The sequence below is a fragment of the Danio aesculapii genome, chromosome 5 (assembly GCF_903798145.1).
Source record: "Danio aesculapii chromosome 5, fDanAes4.1, whole genome shotgun sequence".
Classification (NCBI taxonomy): domain Eukaryota; kingdom Metazoa; phylum Chordata; class Actinopteri; order Cypriniformes; family Danionidae; genus Danio; species Danio aesculapii.
Window position 1 is genome coordinate 56769782 of NC_079439.1, and position 23822 is coordinate 56793603.

A 23822-nucleotide genomic window follows, 5' to 3' on the forward strand; every position below is an offset into this window, starting at 1 on the left:
TGTAGCTCATGAAAACTGATATCAGGGACTATAAATGCACCTCACACACACACACACACACACACACACACACACACATACGCGTTTTTGTGAAAAACTGGTACATATGAAAAATACATCACAAATGGGGACATGCCTTTCTGAAGCTGCTAGAGCAAAGCTAAAAACAGGTTTAGGTTGCCAATGGCCTTGTTATGACAGTCATCTGTTAAGATTTGCATTTCAAGCTCATTTTGCACAACCTGATTTTTTACCTACATATGAGGACAAACATTAATTTCATCACTTTTCAGGACAAATAAACACAAATAAACTGATGTCTAAATAATACCTACATATTGGGACCATGGTAAAAAGTGAGACCTGAACTACACTGACATACAGTGATGTCCAAATCATACCTAGAAAATGTATTGGCCACATACTGTAGTGAAGGGCGAGTTAAGATAAACATACCGATTAAAAAAATGTTTTGCTGTGAAGTATAACTGGAGACCAACTGAAATAAATCAACTACTAATGCTGCTCCAGAAAATAACTAAAATTGGATAATTATGACAGAAGCAAAGAGCAACCCATTATATAAAATATAGATTCAATACTGAATTCACAAGAACGATTTTATTGCTGTAGCAACACTGATTACAAAACAGCATCCTATCTGCAGTAACAAAAAATGTGCAAACATTTAGTGTTTATATGCAGCTGAATACATGGGGACCAAAACAGATTGGTGTCCTGGAACTAATGCCCAAACAAAATTCTGATAAGATCAAAAAACACATATAAACTCAAACATAAAACAGCTAGTGTTGTCACGGTACTAAAATTTTAAAAACGTTCATTTCCTGCGAACATTTTGAGCGCGTTCTTAAAAACCGCTGATTTGCCGTTGTGTTCACATGCTCAACAGAAATGACTGTGATTGGCCGTGAAAGTCATCAGTTCACTGAAATCAAGGCTGTTGACTGAGTGTAACCACAGATACAGGGACACTGGAGCCTTTTAAAACCACGAAGATCAGTCGATTCATCATCGGATCGCTCGTATGTCAGCTCAGACAGACCAGCCGATCTTCACAGCTTTACAACGCTCCAGTGTCCCTGTATCTGTGGTTACACTTAGTAAACAGCGGTGAGTTCGATGAACTGATGACCTTCACGGCCAATCACAGTCATTTCTGTTGAGCATGGAAATGGACGTTTTTAAAATTTCAGTACCAATTGGTATCAAACTCCAGTATCGTGACAACACTAAAAACAGCATATATGTGTAAAGAAAAATCTCTCCTACCGACTCTGTTGTCTTTTCAAAGCAGCAATTCTGTTATTTACATAAAACTTAACAGCAGACCAATCTCTGTTTCTTAGTGCATGAGGTTCGGCCAACAGACACGAGACACAGTCTGCTTTCCCAGGAACTCTACAGCTGTGTATGAAATGCAGCATATGTTTTTCAACTGCATTGACCTCCTCTTCTGACCACTTCCTTTTCACAATGACTTTTGGACCTAAAAAAATTAAAATACAAAGCAAATCAATCAAAGCCAGTAAATGTCATTACTTACTACTGCTATACAATCCATACATATTATTCAATATATAAGTCCTGAACTACACACACACACACACACTGATGTCAAAATCACACCTACATATTGGGACCATGGTGAATAATAGGCCTGAACTACACACACACACTGATGTCTAAATCACACCTACATATTGGGACCATGGTGAATTATAAGTCCTGAACTACACACACACACACTGATGTCTAGATCACACCTACATATTGGGACCATGGTGAATTATAAGTCCTGAACTACACACACACACACTGATGTCTAAATCACACCTACATATTGGGACCATGGTGAATTATAAGTCCTGAACTACACACACACACACTGATGTATAAATCACACCTACATATTGGGACCATGGTGAATAATAAGTCCTGAACTACACACACACACTGATGTCTAGATCACACCTACATATTGGGACCATGGTGAATAATAGGCCTGAACTACACGCACACACACACACACTGATGTCTTAATCACACCTACATATTGGGACCATGGTGAATAATAGGCCTGAACTACACACACACACTGATGTCTAAATCACACCTACATATTGGGACCATGGTGAATTATAAGTCCTGAACTACACACACACACACACACACACACTGATGTCTAAATCACACCTACATATTGGGACCATGGTGAATAATAAGTCCTGAACTACACACACACACACACTGATGTCTAAATCACACCTACATATTGGGACCATGGTGAATTATAAGTCCTGAACTACACACACACACACACACACACTGATGTCTAAATCACACCTACATATTGGGACCATGGTGAATAATAAGTCCTGAACTACACACACACACACACTGATGTCTAAATCACACCTACATATTGGGACCATGGTGAATAAGTCCTGAACTACACACACATACACACTGATGTCTAGATCACACCTACATATTGGGACCATAGTGAATAATAGGCCTGAACTACACACACACACACTGATGTCTTAATCCCACCTACATATTGGGACTATGGTAAAGATTAAGTCTAATCTCATAATCTCAAACAGTTACCTGGTTTGAGATGGGCAACATCCAAGTCTACAATGGAGGGGATTTAGGTCTACCCACATGTGCTTTCTGGGAGCCTATGATGAAGCATTTCAATAATAAATGATTAAAGAATTTGTTAATATTGTACTTTAGTATCTTTACAATAAACATGTTATTCTTCTGACTTGACAAGTGATATGTTTTCTCATACCCATTTTTGCCTTTTTCTTTGAAGACACCTCGAGTCCCTCATCTTGAGGTCCCTCGTCTTGCAGGTTGCCTGCTGATAGTAGAGCATGCAAGCAACAATCTGAAGTATAGTAAACTGACTTATGTACATGACGAAATGTACAGTTCTAGCTAGTGTAATTATCCAGAGTAAGCGAGTAAAGGCAGAGCTGGAGGAAGAAAAATGTAGAAGTAGAATATACCATATACCATTCATATGATCCTCATTCTCTTGACTTCTGCAACTTGAAGTTTGCAGTTCTGCCTCATCACTGGAACTGTTGCTGGAGACATCCATTTCATCTGTTTAAAACAAAAACACATGAATTGCATCTGATTAAGACAAATCAGCTGCCTATGTTTGAAATTTTAGGAAATACTGACAATAATCCTAATATTTCACAGAATATACACCATTGTGAAATAAAATTGATCATGGATTACAGATTGTGTTAAAATACATATTACACAGTTATATTTACCTTGAGGATCTATTGTTATGCCATCTAATCCTTTGCCCTGGAGTTCGGGCAGTCTCCCTTTTTCCATAGCAATTAAGACCTTGCTAATCTTTGCAAGCTGTAAAGTGCTTTCAGGGAGGCGGTAGAACTCCCGATGAACTCTAATATCATGGCCAAGGAAGTTGGCTAATTGATCCATCTCATTGTCTTTAAGGTTTAATACTGTGGACAACGTGGCAACTTGCTTACGTAGCTTTGTTGAGCAAAGGGCTTCTGGATGCTTTGCTCCACTTTCTTTGGCATACAGGCGAATGCAGTCTGCACCCCGATAGTGAGACAGAGCACCTGGACGAGCAAATAAATGCTTGTTTTCAACAGGAACTTGACACCTTTCTCTCATTCTTATAAGGAAATCCACAGCCACAACCATATCAGGGGTCAGCAACACTGGTACTTTTCTCCCTCTCTTACCACGTATTTCCACTCTTTGAAAATAACCACAAAGCTTTTTCTCAAAGTCACTGAGCCCAGCTGCGATATCTTTGTGCATTGGTGTTTGGTCTCTAGACGTGTAAGACTGGATTTCCATCTTGGACACTTCACCCTCTCTTCTTCTGTTAAAAATGACGATCTGTGTCAGCATTACTTTGCAAAGATTGGCAAAGTTTTTGCTAGTAGGTTTTTCTTGTAGGGCGTTCACAAACTCTTGCTGTTTTGAGTATAGAAATGTGTGCAGTGTTCTGACATCCTCTGTAAATGGCAGGACTTGTGGCTTATTCCATTTAGCTTCACCCAGAGTAGTCAGTGCAGCTGCAGACACTACATCATTCCACTTGCTTTCATACAAACGTCTGAAATTTCGTGCACACTCTGCAACGGCTTCGCGTCCTGACATCAGTGCATTGCATTCCACCGAGTTGGCAATCTTCACCAAGCTGTGTCCAAGCTTCAGTGCCAGTGATGGTATCTTGTAGGTGTTTGTCTCCTCACTGAATCCAGCGACTGCTCTTACTGCTTTTATAACATGAGAAAAATTGCAGGGTTGGATGAAGTCCTCTATATTATGAATGGGTGTCAGTGATCTGGCAGTGATGAGAAGCCTTGCTACTTCCCTCATTTTTTGTTTAACATAGTTATTTCTTCCTGAATGTGACTTCAGCCTGTTGTACATCTGCTCCCCTAAAAGAAGAATGTATCTATTTTTTTTTACAACATCTGAAACTTCATCATTCACCATCTCACAAGCAATGGTCCATACGCTTTTGCTAACATCCGCTGGTGGAGGAAGGCTCAAGCTGATGAGTGACTGAACTCTCCTCTGTCCAACTGTGTGTTTTTCATTTGTGGGGTTCTGGGGGCATGTTCGCATGTGTCTCCATAGGGTCTTTCTGTTGTACAGACCTTGACAGTGGATACAGTGACTGAAGTCAGAGGTAGATTTTTCTTCTTTGGGCCGCCGGCAAGCAACCATTTCCCCAATTCCAGCTTTTGAAACTGCAGCATTATGGGCAAAATTCCCTCTGCTTTTCAAAAGGTGTAATCTCGCTCTTCTTTCCTTTGACTTTTTGTCAAAGCTGAATGCCTTAGCTACCTCCAGTTCATTGTGATGAACAAACTCCAAGTGTCGTGCGATTTTAGAGAATGGCTTCTGACAATAAACACAATATTGTTTCTTCTTGTATCTGTTTATTTGCAGGTCAGTAGGCATCGGGGTCACAGATGTGGAGCGGTTATTTAATGCGCTTGCACTCCTGTCTGCTGCACTCCTGTCTGTTGCACTCCTGTCTGTTGTACTCTGAAACCCCACAACACCTCCCTTCAGTGGCTTAGCATGCAAGTTATAAAGCTCTTCACTTCTACAACTGCTGTCTGATGAGCTACTGTCTGAATCAGGGACATAATCCTTGTCACTGTAGTCAGAACAGGATTCCTCACAAGATATCTGTGGGATCAGTCAATACTGTATTAAAAGCCCCTATGAGAAACATTACGCTGAAATATGAAAGACATTTTGACCCCCCCTCCAAAAAACAAACAAAAAAAAACTAGCATATACCTCAGATTCATCATTCGCTGAGCTATCAGGCACCCGTCCTTCAATTACAAGTGCTTCAGACAGCTTTTCAAAGCGTTCAGCATGTCTGTTATGATGTTCTCTCAGTCGGTTTATCCGGGCAGCAAACCTGTGTAGCTGTGGTTTATAAATAAACAGTTCAGAACCTGTATGTTGAAATTCCAACAATGTTAACTTTTTTTAATAGCTTTTTTTTTAAATTATTAAATTTAAGACAGATCAGGGTCTCCAAAAATCTCCAGTAACAGCAAAAAAAAAAAAGGTTGCTAGATTTGGCGCTAGTCGCTTTTTTGAAAATTTGTCACTAAGGAGTCTGAAAATACACTAAAAATAAGTTGACACCACTGGGTCTAATTGGATCATTATGTTCCTTGTGTCTCATAAGACGATCAAGAACTTGACTCAAACTGAAAATATCTACCTGTTCAGTTGACTTCTTGTTGATTTTGGTAGGAAAGCATGCGGCCTCTTCTGATGGCGTGTTCTCATCACTGCAAGAGTCTGCTCGGTTGATCTGTAAAGAGAGAACATCATCTACTCTGAGAAACACATTACATTTATTTCATACTGGAGAAACATCAGGACCTTCACACACACACACGACACGATTCACACCACATCAATGTCAGTACAGTGGACAGATTATCCTCACACACTCCTGGAATCCTCAAGCTACGGCACGGTTTAAAAATGAGGACTTTATTAGTGGTGCGCATCAATTAAAATGCCCAGATTCAATTAGATTTTAATACAAGTTTTCTATTCGATTCACAAATCGATGAATATAAATTTTAAAGTTTTGAAATTTCAAAAACTGAATCAGGTGAACATTTTACAAACGGTAAATTAATAAAAATAATTTAAGCGCCACTTGTTCTAAAAGCTGTTGCACATTAAACAAACAACAAAACTCCCCTCAGTAGCTTAACAACATATAGCCTAAAATAGTGGGCAGATTAATTTCTTTAGAACACCTGCCTAAAAAGAGTCCCATCTAAAACTTGATTAGCTTATTTTACATTTAAGATAAAATTAAACTTTAATATCTACAATATTTTCCAGTCTATAACTTTTCCTTCTCGTTTCACAAAAGTGCAAAAATAAGCATATGCTTACAATATTAAGTTATTTATTCTTTATTATTTAATAATATGGCTTTGTAATATTCTCACAGATAGGCATACCTATTTATTTATCATGTTCTGGTAAAGCATTTAATTGCAACTTCGACATGACTGAGCTTTTCTCTAGAACACAATTATGAATGATGGGTCTAGCAAATTTTTTTCCTCACGCAGCAAACATTTTAAAAACAGCTTGAAAGAAATTTTTAACATGACTTATATTTTAAACCATTTAACTAAAGGAATTAATCAGTTAATCGTTAAAAAGCAGAGATGTGGTCTCGAGACCAGGGAAATGATCTGTGTTGATCAGTGAGCATCACTTCAGTTCTGCTCCTGCTCAGGTGACCTCACACTGTTTCCACACACTGCAAAAAGTTAAGCCCTGATGATGTATGTGGCTGTAAGTGTGAGTGCGGATGCCTCGATGACATGCATGTGCAATGATAACCAAAATAAAATACAAAAAAATAATAACAATAAAAAAATCGATTCACTGCTTTTGAGAATCAATAATGAATGGACCACAGTTTAAAAAAACTATTGGAAAAAAATGTTTTTGGCCATCCCTATTCTTATGTTCAAATAAGTCTATTACTCTATACAATAATAGATTAGAGTGAAACTGGAACCTACTGAGGGTCTAAACGGATCGTTATGTTCCTTGTGTCTCATAAGACGATCAAGAACCTGACTCAAACTGAAAATATCTACCTGTTCAGTTGACTTCTTGTTGATTTTGGTAGGAAAGCATGCGGCCTCTTCTGATGGCGTGTTCTCATCACTGCAAGAGTCTGCTCGGTTGATCTGTAAAGAGAGAACATCATCTACTCTGAGAAACACATTACATTTATTTCATACTGGAGAAACATCAGGACCTTCACACACACACATGACACGATTCACACCACATCAATGTCAGTACAGTGGACAGATTATCCTCACACACTCCTGGAATCCTCAAGCTACGTCACGGTTTAAAAATGAGGACTTTCTTATTATGTTCAAATAAGTCTATTACTCTATACAATAATAGATTAGAGTGAAACTGGAACCTTCTGAGGGTCTAAACGGATCATTATGTTCCTTGTGTCTCATAAGACGATCAAGAACTTGACTCAAACTGAAAATATCTACCTGTTCAGTTGACTTCTTGTTGATTTTGGTAGGAAAGCATGCGGCCTCTTCTGATGGCGTGTTCTCATCACTGCAAGAGTCTGCTCGGTTGATCTGTAAAGAGAGAACATCATCTACTCTGAGAAACACATTACATTTATTTCATACTGGAGAAACATCAGGACCTTCACACACACACACGACACGATTCACACCACATCAATGTCAGTACAGTGGACAGATTATCCTCACACACTCCTGGAATCCTCAAGCTACGGCACGGTTTAAAAATGAGGACTTTATTAGTGGTGCGCATCAATTAAAATGCCCAGATTCAATTAGATTTTAATACAAGTTTTCTATTCGATTCACAAATCGATGAATATAAATTTTAAAGTTTTGAAATTTCAAAAACTGAATCAGGTGAACATTTTACAAACGGTAAATTAATAAAAAATAATTTAAGCGCCACTTGTTCTAAAAGCTGTTGCACATTAAACAAACAACAAAACTCCCCTCAGTAGCTTAACAACATATAGCCTAAAATAGTGGGCAGATTAATTTCTTTAGAACACCTGCCTAAAAAGAGTCCCATCTAAAACTTGATTAGCTTATTTTACATTTAAGATAAAATTAAACTTTAATATCTACAATATTTTCCAGTCTATAACTTTTCCTTCTCGTTTCACAAAAGTGCAAAAATAAGCATATGCTTACAATATTAAGTTATTTATTCTTTATTATTTAATAATATGGCTTTGTAATATTCTCACAGATAGGCATACCTATTTATTTATCATGTTCTGGTAAAGCATTTAATTGCAACTTCGACATGACTGAGCTTTTCTCTAGAACACAATTATGAATGATGGGTCTAGCAAATTTTTTTCCTCACGCAGCAAACATTTTAAAAACAGCTTGAAAGAAATTTTTAACATGACTTATATTTTAAACCATTTAACTAAAGGAATTAATCAGTTAATCGTTAAAAAGCAGAGATGTGGTCTCGAGACCAGGGAAATGATCTGTGTTGATCAGTGAGCATCACTTCAGTTCTGCTCCTGCTCAGGTGACCTCACACTGTTTCCACACACTGCAAAAAGTTAAGCCCTGATGATGTATGTGGCTGTAAGTGTGAGTGCGGATGCCTCGATGACATGCATGTGCAATGATAACCAAAATAAAATACAAAAAAATAATAACAATAAAAAAATCGATTCACTGCTTTTGAGAATCAATAATGAATGGACCACAGTTTAAAAAAACTATTGGAAAAAAATGTTTTTGGCCATCCCTATTCTTATGTTCAAATAAGTCTATTACTCTATACAATAATAGATTAGAGTGAAACTGGAACCTTCTGAGGGTCTAAACGGATCGTTATGTTCCTTGTGTCTCATAAGACGATCAAGAACCTGACTCAAACTGAAAATATCTACCTGTTCAGTTGACTTCTTGTTGATTTTGGTAGGAAAGCATGCGGCCTCTTCTGATGGCGTGTTCTCATCACTGCAAGAGTCTGCTCGGTTGATCTGTAAAGAGAGAACATCATCTACTCTGAGAAACACATTACATTTATTTCATACTGGAGAAACATCAGGACCTTCACACACACACACGACACGATTCACACCACATCAATGTCAGTACAGTGGACAGATTATCCTCACACACTCCTGGAATCCTCAAGCTACGTCACGGTTTTAAAAATGAGGACTTTCTTATTATGTTCAAATAAGTCTATTACTCTATACAATAATAGATTAGAGTGAAACTGGAACCTTCTGAGGGTCTAAACGGATCATTATGTTCCTTGTGTCTCATAAGACGATCAAGAACTTGACTCAAACTGAAAATATCTACCTGTTCAGTTGACTTCTTGTTGATTTTGGTAGGAAAGCATGCGGCCTCTTCTGATGGCGTGTTCTCATCACTGCAAGAGTCTGCTCGGTTGATCTGTAAAGAGAGAACCTGGTCTAAACAAATCTTTTTTTTTTTTTGCAGTGTTCAATGCTGTCAATACTGCATCGTTATTATTAATAATACTGCATCGTTATTATTAATAGAAATTGTTCAGTTTATCAGGTAATATAACACATTAAGTACAATAACTCAACAACGCCAACTCAAGATAAATAGAGACCTAATTACCAGAGTACGCCATGGCCATTTTGAATCTCCATAGTTGTATGTTATTTCTTCACCAGAAGCTATGTCCTTAATTGAAAACAAACACAGATGTGGTTTGCCTCCAACACCTATTTTTTTAATTTTACAGTTAGGAGACTTGTAATCGTCATTCACTAATCTCCCAAGTGAACCATCTTCTTTTGAGGCATCAATGCTAAAATGAGAAAACAAAACATGAGACTGGTTTCCAATAGTTCAAAAATAGTACAAATGGTTCCCAAAACCTACCACCATTGTTTTCCGTCCCAATCAAAGTCAAATAAGAAGGTATTTTCTGTTTCACTGTATTTATTCTGTCTTATTTGGCTCTCCTCTTGGGAAATTAACTTTCCACGGTATTCAAGAATGAAGCATCCTTTGTCAATGGAGATGCTAGCAAACACACCTCTACCTAAAATAGAGAAATGACAGCGTTGAAAATTATGCGTTTCAGTGACAATTAGGTGGTCCTTTATTTAATTGACATGGCCTTTAATGGGCATGCACTAATTAATTACAGGCCATAAAACTTCTTCCAACATCTGGTTAGTTTCAACCTTTGTGAAAAACTGTTCAATCAGTTGCACAATTCACAACAGCAACTGTTTCATCAAAAAAATAATTATCTTAATAATACCAGTAAAAAAAACTACTGAAATTAGATTTTTCAACATAGCACAGCTTTACATATGCATTTAATGCTATTATCGTATGTATATCAGTCTAATGTTTGATATATGATTTAATAATCTACAGTATGTTCTTGTGGTGTGAGATGACTAAAGCATTGAAATACAGATACTAACTAACCTTTATGAGAGTTAATGAATCTCTCCTCAAAGCATGGCTTGTCTTTGCCAGACAGAATGTGTGTAGTGGCATCCTCCACAGGACTAATTCTCTTCCGTTTAGACATTGCATCCAGTTATGTATTTACATTCTGAAAAGTAGAGTTAAAAAGCAAATAATCAAAAGCTCAGTGAATATTACTTAAATCTTGATTGTATGACACTACACATTTACTGTGTCCAACCAGCTTAAAACATACTACCAACTTAGACCATGGTTACTAGTTACACAAAAAACATGTATTTATCAAAAATAAAAAAGCAAAAAAAAATAAAAAGTAGATGAAAGACTGCAAGTTAAAGTTAAAACTTGAAATGAAATATGCACTTTCCATTTCCATTTTCCAGATCCATTTTTACAAATTTACTTTGTACAATGTACAACAAGTACTTCGGAATTCTCAATATATATTGACTTATCGAACAATACATGTACATCATCACTTCAATAATTTACATGATTACGTGGTGCAGATCGTGGTGTTCTTATCCTTCTCCGAGGCGAAAGCAGGGCCTGGGCAGTTTCTCCAGTTTATATTTTTTTAATATACTTGTATTTTGGGGCATTGTGTTCAAATGACGATAATATTGTTTAACGCAATTATTTCGGGAACAATATATCATCAATCAAAAAAATTGTTGTCGTGCCAGGCCTAACGACCATTGGCAAGCAACGACAGTAATTGGCTCATCTGTAATGTTAGCTGTCTATAATTGGTTTAATTGGTCTGCGTTTCACAAATTGACAAATATGAGTTTACAAAACAAGCTAGTAAACTTACCTCTCTCTCTTGACGCTCTATCCTGATAAATGCACTCCTCGTGTGGTCCTGTTCACGGGTTTTGCGCCAGAAATGATTTCCCGGGTAAAAAGGGCGTGACGTCAGAAGCCACGCCTGTGTCGAATATAGCATGTTTTTATTATTATTATTAAATTGATTTTGGCGTACCCACAACATTAACTCACCGAAACATGAGGAAACGCGGTGGCAACTATTTTGTTGAGGACTACTGATATACTTGCAATTGGCCTCTATTGATCGTGTGTTAAAGGGACAGTTCACCCGAAATGCACAATTACCTCATCATTTACTCTTCTTGTGTAATTTTAAACCTTTATGATTTTCTTTCTTCTGTTGAACACAAAAGAACATATTTTGAAGAATTTTGGTTGCTAGCACCCACCGACTTATACAAAAAAAGTCATTATAATTTAGCATTAGTTATACAGTTATATGACTTCACAGCATCTGAAATACACAACTGAGTTAAATGTTGTATAATAATTAAGGAAAAAATACTAATATTGATCATAAATTCAATATCTCTAAATTCTACTTTATTAGGCTACTGATATTTATTCTGTGGAGAAGGGGTTGTGTTCTGATAAACTAAAAACAGAAACAAAATAAAGATGGTAGCAAACAAGATACATATTGAAATATAAATTGTACAGATATTTCAGAATAAAAGGGTTCTTTAGAACAATAAGGTTGTGTTTACTGTCTAGTGCACTGAAAAAAATAATGTCTGCAAAACTGTTGCAAACAATTAATATGGGTTGAATTTAAACAAACAAATAGTAATGTTCGTCTTAATTTGTTTGTTTAAATTCAGTCCAAATAAATTGTTTACAACCACTTTAAAAAAAAATTGTAAATCCAAGGAATCATCTTTGAATCATTTTTTTCAGTGTGCTGGGGTGTCCTGCACAGTTTTGCTCCAACACTTATCAAACCCTCCTGAACATGCTAATCAATGTCTTCAAGATCACTAGAAATCTATAAGCAGGTGTGTTTGATTAGTGTTGGAGCTAAAATGTGCAGGACACCTGCCCTGCAGGATCGAGTTTTCCCATGGGTCTAGTGGCTACTAGTGTCTAATAGTCTTGAAGACCTTGATTAGTTGGATCAGCTTGTTTAATTAGGGTTGGAGCAAAACTGTCTGAAGCCGCACAAGCCACCATTAAATATACAATATGTAATCAAATATATTTCTGTTTAATTAGATCAATGAGACTACTGTAAATTGCTTGCATTTCCAAACTGAATTGAGATTGGGTGTCAGGTGATGTATTCTGGACATAGGTGTGGCTTCTGACATCAGCTTCAAACTCCTCGTTCCACTTCAGAAAGCCGTCATTAAACCATGAACCATAACTGTTGGTTGCAGGTCATTGCCATTATAAAGCTCAGAACTGTCAGTGTTTAAACTCATTGTATTCATCTAAAAGAAAAAGTAAATACATTTTCATAAATAAAATTGTCATGAGTAAATAAATTATAAAAACATTCAACTTAAAGACCATGGAGTGATGTTTCAGAAGGAAGAACACCTTGCTGACTCGCTTATTTTCATGGGGTTAATGCTGAAGTAGTTCAATCGACATGCACATTAAATTGCATATGGACAACATATTGGATAGATAGAAAGCACCAAGGCCTTAAACAAAAACAAATAAAATCTACTTTCAGAGGAAGCTTAGTTGTACAGAAAGTGTAGAATGATGCTGAGTAGTCAAGAAAGAGCTGAAGCCAAGTGAGCAGAATAAACTGCGTGCACCGAATTGAGGGCTCAAGACTATTGCTCTCATGGACAAAGCCCTTCATGTACTGTATGTCAGACAACAGAAGTGCCAGCCACTTGTGCTTTTACTTCAATTAATTTTTTTTCCCCTCTCAGTCCTGGTAGTCATGCTTTAAGTTTGTTACATTTTGCTTGTGGTAGCGTTTTGTTTAGTTTTATCTGTGAGGACAAAAGTAAGACGGCAGGAGAATGCTATAACAGTTCCAGTTCAGGTGAACTCTGACGTGTGTCTGCTCAGACTTCGGGAGGACATTTAGTCAACCAATCACTCTGAAGAGTAAAAAACAGGCCAATGAATGCCAAATGAATTGGTAGCGCTCGGCTCCACAGATGCCAGCGATCAAGTCAATTAGGCGAGTATATAGCTAGCGCATGCGGAGCGAGCAGTTATCTTTTTCATTTAGACCCTCACTACTGAGCTTGAAGAGTTCCTATGCATCAGTGCAAGCTGTATTCCTCCGGTGTGGGTGACGACACAGACAGCGGCGGTTGAGCTGGGTTCTTCCCATCCCTGGGCGTTTCATCGGTAGTGATCACAAAAGAGCTGTCTAAAAGAGCAGAGTCCCCTAAGAGAGCAACACGGTCGTGCAAACGCGTCTTTTTAAAGATGTCGTACCTACCGTGCATTTCTGGATGTGGTGGTTTCCTCTCCCCGGATGATGGGCACAGGGACTGATATGTTTGGGGCTCCAGCACCCCTCTGGGGTGGTTAGCGTGGCTCCGGATCTCGAATCGAACATGTGCTTCCCCGGGCTGCTTCGGAGGTGGGGCTGGAGACCACGCCGCTTTCCCATCCCGAGCTGCCCTACTGCTGGCATGTCAATGATTATTCCAATGGTGCCATTAGCACGAGTTCTGTCAGCCTGGTTAGCGATCCCCAGCCCGTCACGGTGGCTCATACGGACAATCAGATTAGGTAATGCGATTCAGTTCACGGGCGTGTATTTCACGGATGTAAATCCGGTGTCCGCCCCTGTCTTGTGCGAGGAGATTGCTGTCCTCCTGGTGAAGGATGCAATCGAGCTGGTCCCTCCAGCTGAAATGGAGAGCGGGTTTTACAGCCCGTACTTCATTGTGCCCAAAAAGAGGGTTGAGGCCAATTCCAGATCTGCACAGACTGAATCGGTGTTTGTACAAAATGCCATTCTAGATGCTCACGCAGAAGCGCATTTTACAATCCGTCCCTCCTTGGGATAGGTTCGCAGCTAAAGACCTGAAGGATGCATACTTCCATGTCTCCATTCTTCCACGCCACCGTTGATTTTTCCGGTTCGCGTTTGAAGGTCGAGCCTGGCAGTACAAAGTCCTCCCCTTCGTGTTCTCTCTGTCTCTGCGGGTTTTCTCGAAACTCGCGGAGGGTGCCCTAGCGCTTCTGCGCATCGAGGGCATTCGCATTCTCAATTATCTCGACGACTGGTTGATTCTAGTCGTGTCCCGGGATCAATTGATTATGCACAGGGACAGGGTTCAGCACCTCGACCAGTTAGGGCTTCAGGTCAACCGAGAAAAGAGCATGCTCGCCCTGGGGCAGAGCATCTCTTATCTCGGGATGGAGCTGACCTTCAGAGAGCACGCCAGGCTAGTGCTGTCCTGTCTGAGTATTCTCGACAGGAAAACAGTGGTTCCACTGAAATTTTTTCAGAGGCTCCTGGGGCATATGGCATCCGCTGCCACGATCATGCAGCTCGGTTTGCTTCATATGAGACCACTCCAGCTCTGGCTTCGCGATCGAGTCCCCAGACGGGCATGGCGCGCGGGCGCGCACCGGGTGACCATCACCTCGCTGTGTCGCCGCAACCTCAGCCGCTGGCGGATCTTGATTTTCTACGGGCTGGGTGCCCTTAGGACAAGTATCCACGCATGTTGTCGTATAGACAGAAGCTTCCAGCGTGGGCTGGGGAGCCGTGTACAACGAGCATGTAGCAGCCGGCCCGTTGAAGGGCCCCCAGTTGCATTGGCATATGAAATGCCTAGAGCTGCTGGCAGTGTTTCTCGCTCTCCGCCGTTTTTTTACCGGCCCTGGAGCAGAAACACGTACTGGTCAGGACGGACAGCATGGCAGCGGTAGCATATATCAACCATATGGGCGGTATGCGTTCCCGCCGCATGTCTCAGCTCGCTCGCCGTCTGCTCCTTTGGAGTCATGCGCTGCTGAAATCGCTGCGCGCCGTTCACATCCCGGGTGAGCTCAACCATGCATCGGATGCGCTCTCACGGTAGCCTGCGCCCCGCGGAGAATGCCGGCTCCACCCCGAGGCTGTTGAGTTGATATGGGAGCGCTTCGGGGAAGCCCAGGTCGACCTGTTTGGTCGACTGGTCTTCGGGGAACGAGGGTTACTTTAGTAACCTAGACGTTACTCAGTATTCTACCAATGGGTCATTGTATTTTGACTTGACTAGCTCATCACTAAATCCTGAAGAATATCTGATTCCATATGTTTCTGAAAGGGTTCAGATAAACTCAATCAAATGCAAATAACATTTACATAATGATGTAGCCCACATCAGTGAGGCTTGCTAGCCTTGCTAGTGAATGTAAACTAAAAACAAAATTTGTCCCAGACCTTGTATTTCTTGAACCAGTAAGCGAATGAGGTCGTACTAGATTTACATGTGATTTAACATTCAGTGGAATGTTTGTGGAATATATTATATATGGATTTGTTCAGATGTATTAACAAAAAACAATTTCACATCCATAAATGTGTGGTGAAAAAAAAAGAATTGTGATAACTGTTTTAACATTGATCATAAATTAAACTAACAGCATAACACATACATACATCTAAATTCTGAAATAACATTGTTTTGTTGAACATGATTTGATTAATACCTGCATGTATTCTAGCTCTGAAGCTAACTAGTGCAGCTATCTAATAATACATAATGCTCTTACATTTTAAAGCCAACCATTCTAGATACAAATATATAATTTATATCATGCATATTGACAATTCGCTTTTAATGTTTACAAATGCATAATATTATGTACTTGTATAACTCAAGCTTATGCACTTATCTATTTGCACAACATTAAACACCACTTCACATAAGACATTTTAATTCTGTACTCAACGTAGACTAATATATTTAGAATTTTCAAACAATCTCCTATTTGTAAAAAATGTGTGTGTGTGTGTATATATATATATATATATATATATATATATATATATATATATATATATATATATATATATATATATATATATGTATATATATATATATATATATATATGTATATATGTATATATATATATATATATATGTATATATATATATATATGTATATATATATATATATATATATATATATATATATATATATATATATATATATATATATATATATATATATATATATATATATATATATATATATATACATATATATATATATATATACATATATATATATATATACATATATATATATATATATATATATATATATATATATATATATATATAAATGTAAAATTATGAATATGACTCACGGAACCTTAATATATAAGCATATAATGTTACACGGACTGTCTGTCATGCACAGTATGCAGGTTGATGCAGGATACCAGTGTGCACTTCAGAATATCTGACTTATGGATTCGATTAAATCTGCAAGGTTTGTGAAATTAAAAGTTTATTAAATATCCAAAGATTTGTCAAAATTATATAAATCCATATTTGCTGATAAACACAGAGAATGAGCACCGCATGTTCCGGCTTTCACGGCACCACCAAAATAAAGGTCCCCCGTGGACGTCTTCAAGATAAAAATCACTAGATCACCGCTGGTTCAGTGGATGTGGTTAGCCACACATTTAACATTTTAGACAGCTTGTGTATTAACAAGAACCTGTCACTTTTAGCCAGAGAGCTAGAACGAGTCTGCTAACTTGAGCTAGCTTGTAACAGCATTCGTCCTAATATTAAGTTGTAGATAATTGTAAGTTATAATGTTTAAATTCCAATCCTTAGAACCGTTTTAGTTGCCAACGCGCTGTTTATTTGGTAAATCATTGGCTAGATAGCTAGGCATTCCGACTTCATAACTGTGAATTTCATAACGAAAAGTTAGAAAGACTCTTATTTTGACTTTCTGTGTGTAAATGTTTAGCGCAGTACCTCACACTTCCAATAGTTGGCGTATCAGTGAGTGAGCAAAAAATATGATACACTCTTACACAGATGATTTCAAAAAATTGTGAAAATTAAAGCCTAAGGAGATTTTTGCACCAAGTATATATTTAAGGCTGGAGAACACTGTGGCATGCTCAGAAAAAATGAGGACATTGGTTTTGGTCCTGACTTCTACACATGTCCTGACTTTGTTGGTGTGTATTCATAGATTTGTCCTGATATGTCACAAAAACAAACGCACACACACACACACACACACACACACACACACACACACACACACACACACACAAACACAAACACACACACACACTTTGCTGAGTCTTGTAAAATGTAAGTGAGCAATTGAAAGTGTTTTCCTTGTTTAGGCTTGCCATGTTTTGACCAGGATCTGTTTATTGTTTTCTTTGTTTTGCAGCCTGTCCTATTATATTGACCTCGTTTTGGATTAACTGCATGCTACTGTCTGTCCTGGTTTTGACCTTTGCCTGCCTGATGAATCTCCTAATAAACTGCGTTTGGATCCTCAGCTCTGTTACCAACCCAACTGCTATGGTCAAAATACATCCATATCTCATAAGAGAATAAGGACAGCCCCACAGACCCTTTTTCCATCCTGTTATAAGAGTACTGCAACCTGCAGCTTTATCTGTAAATTCAAGTAACTCAATCAGTATGTAAAAAAACATGCAATCCACACGGACACAAACATTTAATAATCATTAGGAAAAGGTACAGACAACACATACATTTTCAACATGCATGTACTTGCTCATATAATCGAGTTGAATTTAAGCTAATTGAGGGGTATGCTTGTCCAATAATGCTGCACTGATTCAATAATTGTGTCATGAATCCCAGAAAATGAGGCAGAAACTATCTTGATTACTAATTGATAACTAATTTTGAAAACGATTAAATAAATCAAAATTCATCCAATGTATACTTAATTTGGGGTTGCTATGTCAATACCAAATAATCTGACATGGTATCAAAGAGAAGGAGTAAACATTTATCTGGGAGAAATACCAGAGAATAATTGTTGAGTTGTGGTTGGACGAACTGCTTCCTGCTTTGCTACTGTTCGGACATCTTTGCCTACTGCTCCGGTCTTTGCACTCTTGCTTTTTATATTTTATACTCCAATTGAAACTACAGCCTATCAGCGCATTGCTCAAACAACACAGCTTGAAGATCAACATTGAATCACAGAACCTTCTGTAATACAATTTTACTAACAAGAGTGGAAAATCTACCTGTAAATCTACTTAAGCTACTGTTTTGAGCAAAGATAAACTGAATGAAAGTGTTGAAAATGAGTACGATAACCAATGGAATAAACAAGGTGCGAGACCAAAAGGTACTTGCAGGGTCAGATTAAAAGGATCATACGCTGCTGCATTAGCCTCCTCTACCCCAAATACAGCTCAGAAGAGATATGAAGCAGTGAGTAATATGGGTGAAGAATTCCCAAAAGCAATCAGACAGAGATTGCATGATTCAGAAGCTAATTCTGCATTGAACAGGGGCTCAAGGCCGAGCATACAGGAGCATTCTGCACAGATCACAGCCCAGATCAGCACACTGTCTGTTGGGGATTCAATAATCATGAATTTTAGGAGCAGGGCTACAATGACATTCTGCTTCTTTAATGCAACAGTTTCTGATGTAAACAAAGAACATATTGAAGAAAGACAAGACTGGGAAGTGGATTATCATCTATGTGGGGAAGAATGATATTCGGAAAGAGCAATCAGAACTTTTTCAAGGCTTCTTGGTTTAAATGCATGGCTGCTTGAAAGTACTGAACTTCAATCTATTCTGGAATCAAAGACAACTGTTTACATCAGACAGCCTTTCTCCAAACAAACTTTGTGCAAAAGTGCTAAAGAAAAATATACACTTCTCCCTCCATCATACATTGGCTGTATGTTCCACTGAACTCAACCCAAATGACACACATCCCCGGTAAATGTCCTAATGACCACAGAACTTCGAATCAGCTCTTCAGTGGACTTGTGGCTGACACATCCCACAAGGACAGTGATAATGCCATGACAGCCACAACAACCGCTGCTCAGGGCACCTGTGCCCTGCACTCTGACCTCACCACAGATAGACTGTGACGTATCAGAACAGCTTAAAGGTCAGCACAAAAACTCTCTTAAGTTTGTCAAAAAAGATAGAGGAACTGTTGTTTGCTAGAACTCAACTCTCACACTCTATTGCTGGAAGCCCCCTGTTAGCAAAAGAAAAAGGCGAGCTTCACACCCACCTCTGTGCCCACCTCACCCTCCATCTGTGAGAGCCCTAAAGCCCCTACCACCGCACCAGGTCCCCAACAACCCATTCAGCTGGTGAACAAAACTCTCAGTGATGTGTGTTGGGTGCCCGCTTAGATAACAGTATCTTTATCAAATGTTTACAGAACAAGCGGAATCCCAGTAGCCTGTAGCTCTAGGCAGATATATGTTGTATTATGTAATAGAAAGTCTAAGGCCTCTTCAAGTTGTAAAGCAAATCATTCAAACCAGGTGCCATTTAAATGTAAATCTAAGATTATAGGGAAATAGCTAAACATAGCTAAAATAGTTAAGTTAGCATTTTTAAACATCCAATCACTTAACAATACACCTCTAGTCAACAATTTTAACAACACAAATTGCCTGGAGTTTTTGCTGTTAAATTAAACTTGGCTAGATGACAGTTGTACTGCAGCAGTCCTAAATAAAGCAGCCCTATCCTAACATAAATTTTATGAGTGTTTGTAGAGCTAAAAAGAGAGGTGGAGACTGCTCTGTTTAAAGATGTACATGTGTAATTTGTGGGAATTTGACTATTTTACTATTGCTAGGGATTTTGATATTCACAGTGGTTATCCAGAAATCAATGCTGTAAAAGAACTCATGACTGTTTTAAATACTTTTTATCTGAATCAGCATGTACAAGGACCCATACAGTCTAGATTTATTCATAACTAAGGGTTTATACATTTCATCAACTGTTGTTAAGGATGTCACAATATCTGATAATTTCTGTATTTTCTTTGATATATTGATCGCTCCAGCCATTGAAGACAGATCTGTCTCTGTCAGAAAGAGATGCATAAATGAAAACACTAGTGTGCAGTTTTAGAAGGTCACATTGCTAGCACCAAGCATATCTGCAGACTCTGTTGATTTTCTCCTTGATTTGTTTAACTCTAAAGTTAAGAATGTCATGGATGACAACTGGGAGACAAAAAGCACATTGGAGAAATTCAACAGCAGTACAAATGATGAAAAGCTGAGAGCATGTGGATGAAGATGAATCTGGTAGTCCATTATAACATCTATAAGGCAAGGCAAGGCAAGGCAAGTTTATTTATATAGCACATTTCATACATAGTGGCAATTCAAAGTGCTTTACATAAGCAGGAATAAAAGAAACAAGTATAAGAGAAATAAAAACAAATAATAAAAAAATGGTAAAAAAACCAAATACATAAAAACAGATAAAATGTGTTATAAAAGAATAAAAAAGAAGAGAAAAACATAATAGTGCGATCTGTTGGACGTAGCACAGTGCTCATTCAGTAAAGGCACAGCTAAACAGATGTGTTTTCAGTCTTGATTTGAATGTGCCTACTGTTGGAGCACATCTGATAATTTCTGAAAGCTGATTCCAGCAGCGAGGGGCGTAGTAGCTGAAAGCCGATTTACCCTGTTTTGACTGAACTGTTGGAATTTCTAGTTTATATGATCCTAAAGATCAGAGTGATCTGTTAGGTTTGTATTCAGTGAGCATATCTGTAATGTGTTGAGGTCCTAGGCCTTTTAGTGATTTATAGACCAGTAATAATACTTTAAAATCTATTCTGAATGTAACTGGGAGCCAGTGTAAAGACCTGAGGACAGGCGTGATGTGCTCTGATTTCCTGGTTCTGGTCAGAATTCTGGCCGCAGCGTTCTGGATGAGCTGTAACTGTCTGACTGTCTTTTTGGGAGGCCCGTGAGGAGGCTGTTACAGTAATCCACCCTGCTGCTGATAAAAGCATGAACAAGTCTTCACTGGAAACAAAGCATCTAATTCTTGCAATGTTTTTGAGATGATAGTATGCTGATTTACTAACTGCTTTGATATGACTATTGAAACTCAGATCTAACTCCAGAGTCACACCAAGATTCTTGACCTTATTTTTTGTTGTTTGACCTTTAGTGCCAAGGTACGCATTCACCTTGAGAACCTCATCTCTGTTCCCAAACGCAATCACCTCAGTTTTCTCTTTGTTTAACTGAAGAAAGTTTTGACACATTCTCATTTGTTAATATCATCAATGCATTGGCAGAGGGTGTCAATGGGACTGTAGTCATTAGGCATTAAGGCTAGGTAGATCTGAGTGTCATCAGCATAGCTGTGGTAGGAGATTTGTTTTTTCTCATTATTTGGCTCAGAGGGAGCATATAAAGGTTAAACACGAGAGGTGCCAAAATCGAGCCTTGTGGGACCTATAAAGACAAATTAATGTGGAGCTAAACCTTTTCAAACCTTATAAACAGCAACTTAAACTCACTCGCACTCTCTTATGTCTGATCTCAAGCCATCTGATGGTAAAATCTTGGAAGAGATCATACAGATTATGAAAACATCAACCTGTAGTCTTGACACATTCCCCAGATCATTTTTCAAAACGGTGTTTAACTGTTTAAAAATTAATCTCTTAAAAGTAGTAAATGCTTCACCTCTTTCACGAAATTTTCCAAACTCACTTAAAACTGCAGTTGTTAACCCCCGCCTGAAAAAAAAAACAACCTGGACAACACCTGACTGAGCAAAATCATTGAAAAAAAGTTTTTAACCAGGTTAACACATTCTTAAGCTCTAAGGGATGTTTAGACATTTTTCAATCAGGTTTCCGGGCATATCATAGTACAGAGAGTGCCCTCATACAGATAATGAATGTTTTTTTGCCTACATACGGATTCAGACAAACTAACAATGCTGGTATTGCTTGATCTCAGTTCTGCATTTGACACTGTCGATCACAGCGAACTTCTGGATAGGCTGAAAACTGGGTTGGGCTGTCTGCGGACTCTGTAATTATTTATTTTTTCAAAGGGAATTATGACTACTTGTGAAGTAGATGAATAGTTTAGAAGTTTTGGTAAACTTGTTTTAGAAAGCTTTGTTGCAAATTAAGGCTCTATCATTTAAGTGACTTTTTCTGTGAGGCAAACAAAGACAATCCACATGGTTATAGCATGATTTATTGACTAGTTTAACATATAACAAACAAACGTACAAAACATAACAACAAAACATAGAAAAGAAAGCGAGGAAATAAAGAGTTTAGATGAAAGAATGGCAAATCTAGCTCAGTTCCACACAACTATTAAGGACCACCAAGATTTTAAAATACACCCTTTTGATAAAGGGGGTGCACAGCTTTAATGCTTAACTAAATACCTTGATTTAGTTCTTTCTCTGTCTCTTTTTGTGTGAGTTTCTCTGATGCGTAAGATTTCCTTTTTTGATAAAGGTGTCATGCACAGCGACCTTTGTCTCCAGACTTTCTGGAGCCGAAGGACAAACTTTGAGCCTGTTAGAAATATGGTATTTTAAAGCGGTCATCTTTTCTTCAGCTGTGGCCCATATGTAACACCCATCACATGTGGAGTCCCACAAGGTTAAATTTTGGCACCTCTCCTATTATTCCCTCTCCCTTATTGTCTAATGACAACAGCTCCATTGACACTCTCTGCCAATGCATTGATAAAATTAACAGTTGGATGTGCCAAAACTTTCTTCAGTTCAGAAAAAACTGAAGTCATTTCATTTGGGAACGGAGATGAGGTTCTCAAGGTGATTCTTGGCTCTAGGGCTCAAACAACAAAAAATAAAAGCTAGAAACTTGATGTGATTCTAGAGTCAGATCTAAGTTTCAGTAATCATGTCAAATCAGTTAGTAAATCAGCATGCTATCATCTAAAAACATTGCAAGAATTAGATACTTTGATTCCATAGAGGACTTGTTCATGCTTTGATCACCAGTATGGTGGATTACTGTAAAGGACTCCTCACTGGCCTTCCCAAAAAGTCCCAATTACAATTCAGAATAGATTTGGCTCTCAATTACATTTAGAATAGATTTAAAGTATTACTACTTGTCTATAAATTACTAAATGGCCTAGGACCTCAATATATTACACATATGCTCACTGAAAACAAACCTAACATATCACTTAGATCATTAGGAAATCATTAGATCATCAAGAGTTCATTCAAAGCAGGGTGAATCGGCCTTCAGCAACTAACCCAACCCAACCAACCCACCCCCCGCTGAAATCAGCTTCCAGAAATGATCAAATTTGGTAGACTGGTACATTCAAATCAAGACTTAAAACACATCTGTTTAGCTGTGCCTTTACTGAATGAGCACTGTGCTACATCCCGCAAATCTCACTATTGTCTTTCTTTTCTTTAT

The 23822-nt window shown here is 38.2% G+C and overlaps 1 protein-coding gene and 1 long non-coding RNA gene across 3 annotated transcripts in view; both read right to left on the reverse strand.

The window, feature by feature from the left end:
- LOC130229634 (long-chain-fatty-acid--CoA ligase ACSBG2-like) overlaps positions 1–23822 on the reverse strand; it is a 136517-nt gene that overhangs the window by 35950 nt on the left and 76745 nt on the right. The gene's annotated exons all lie outside the window — the stretch shown is intronic.
- On the reverse strand, positions 9059–10143 carry LOC130229636 (uncharacterized). The gene is made up of 4 exons (XR_008837864.1): positions 10035–10143; positions 9768–9960; positions 9480–9572; positions 9059–9148 (listed from the first exon to the last, which is right to left on the reverse strand). It is a non-coding gene; the product is annotated as an uncharacterized LOC130229636 (long non-coding RNA).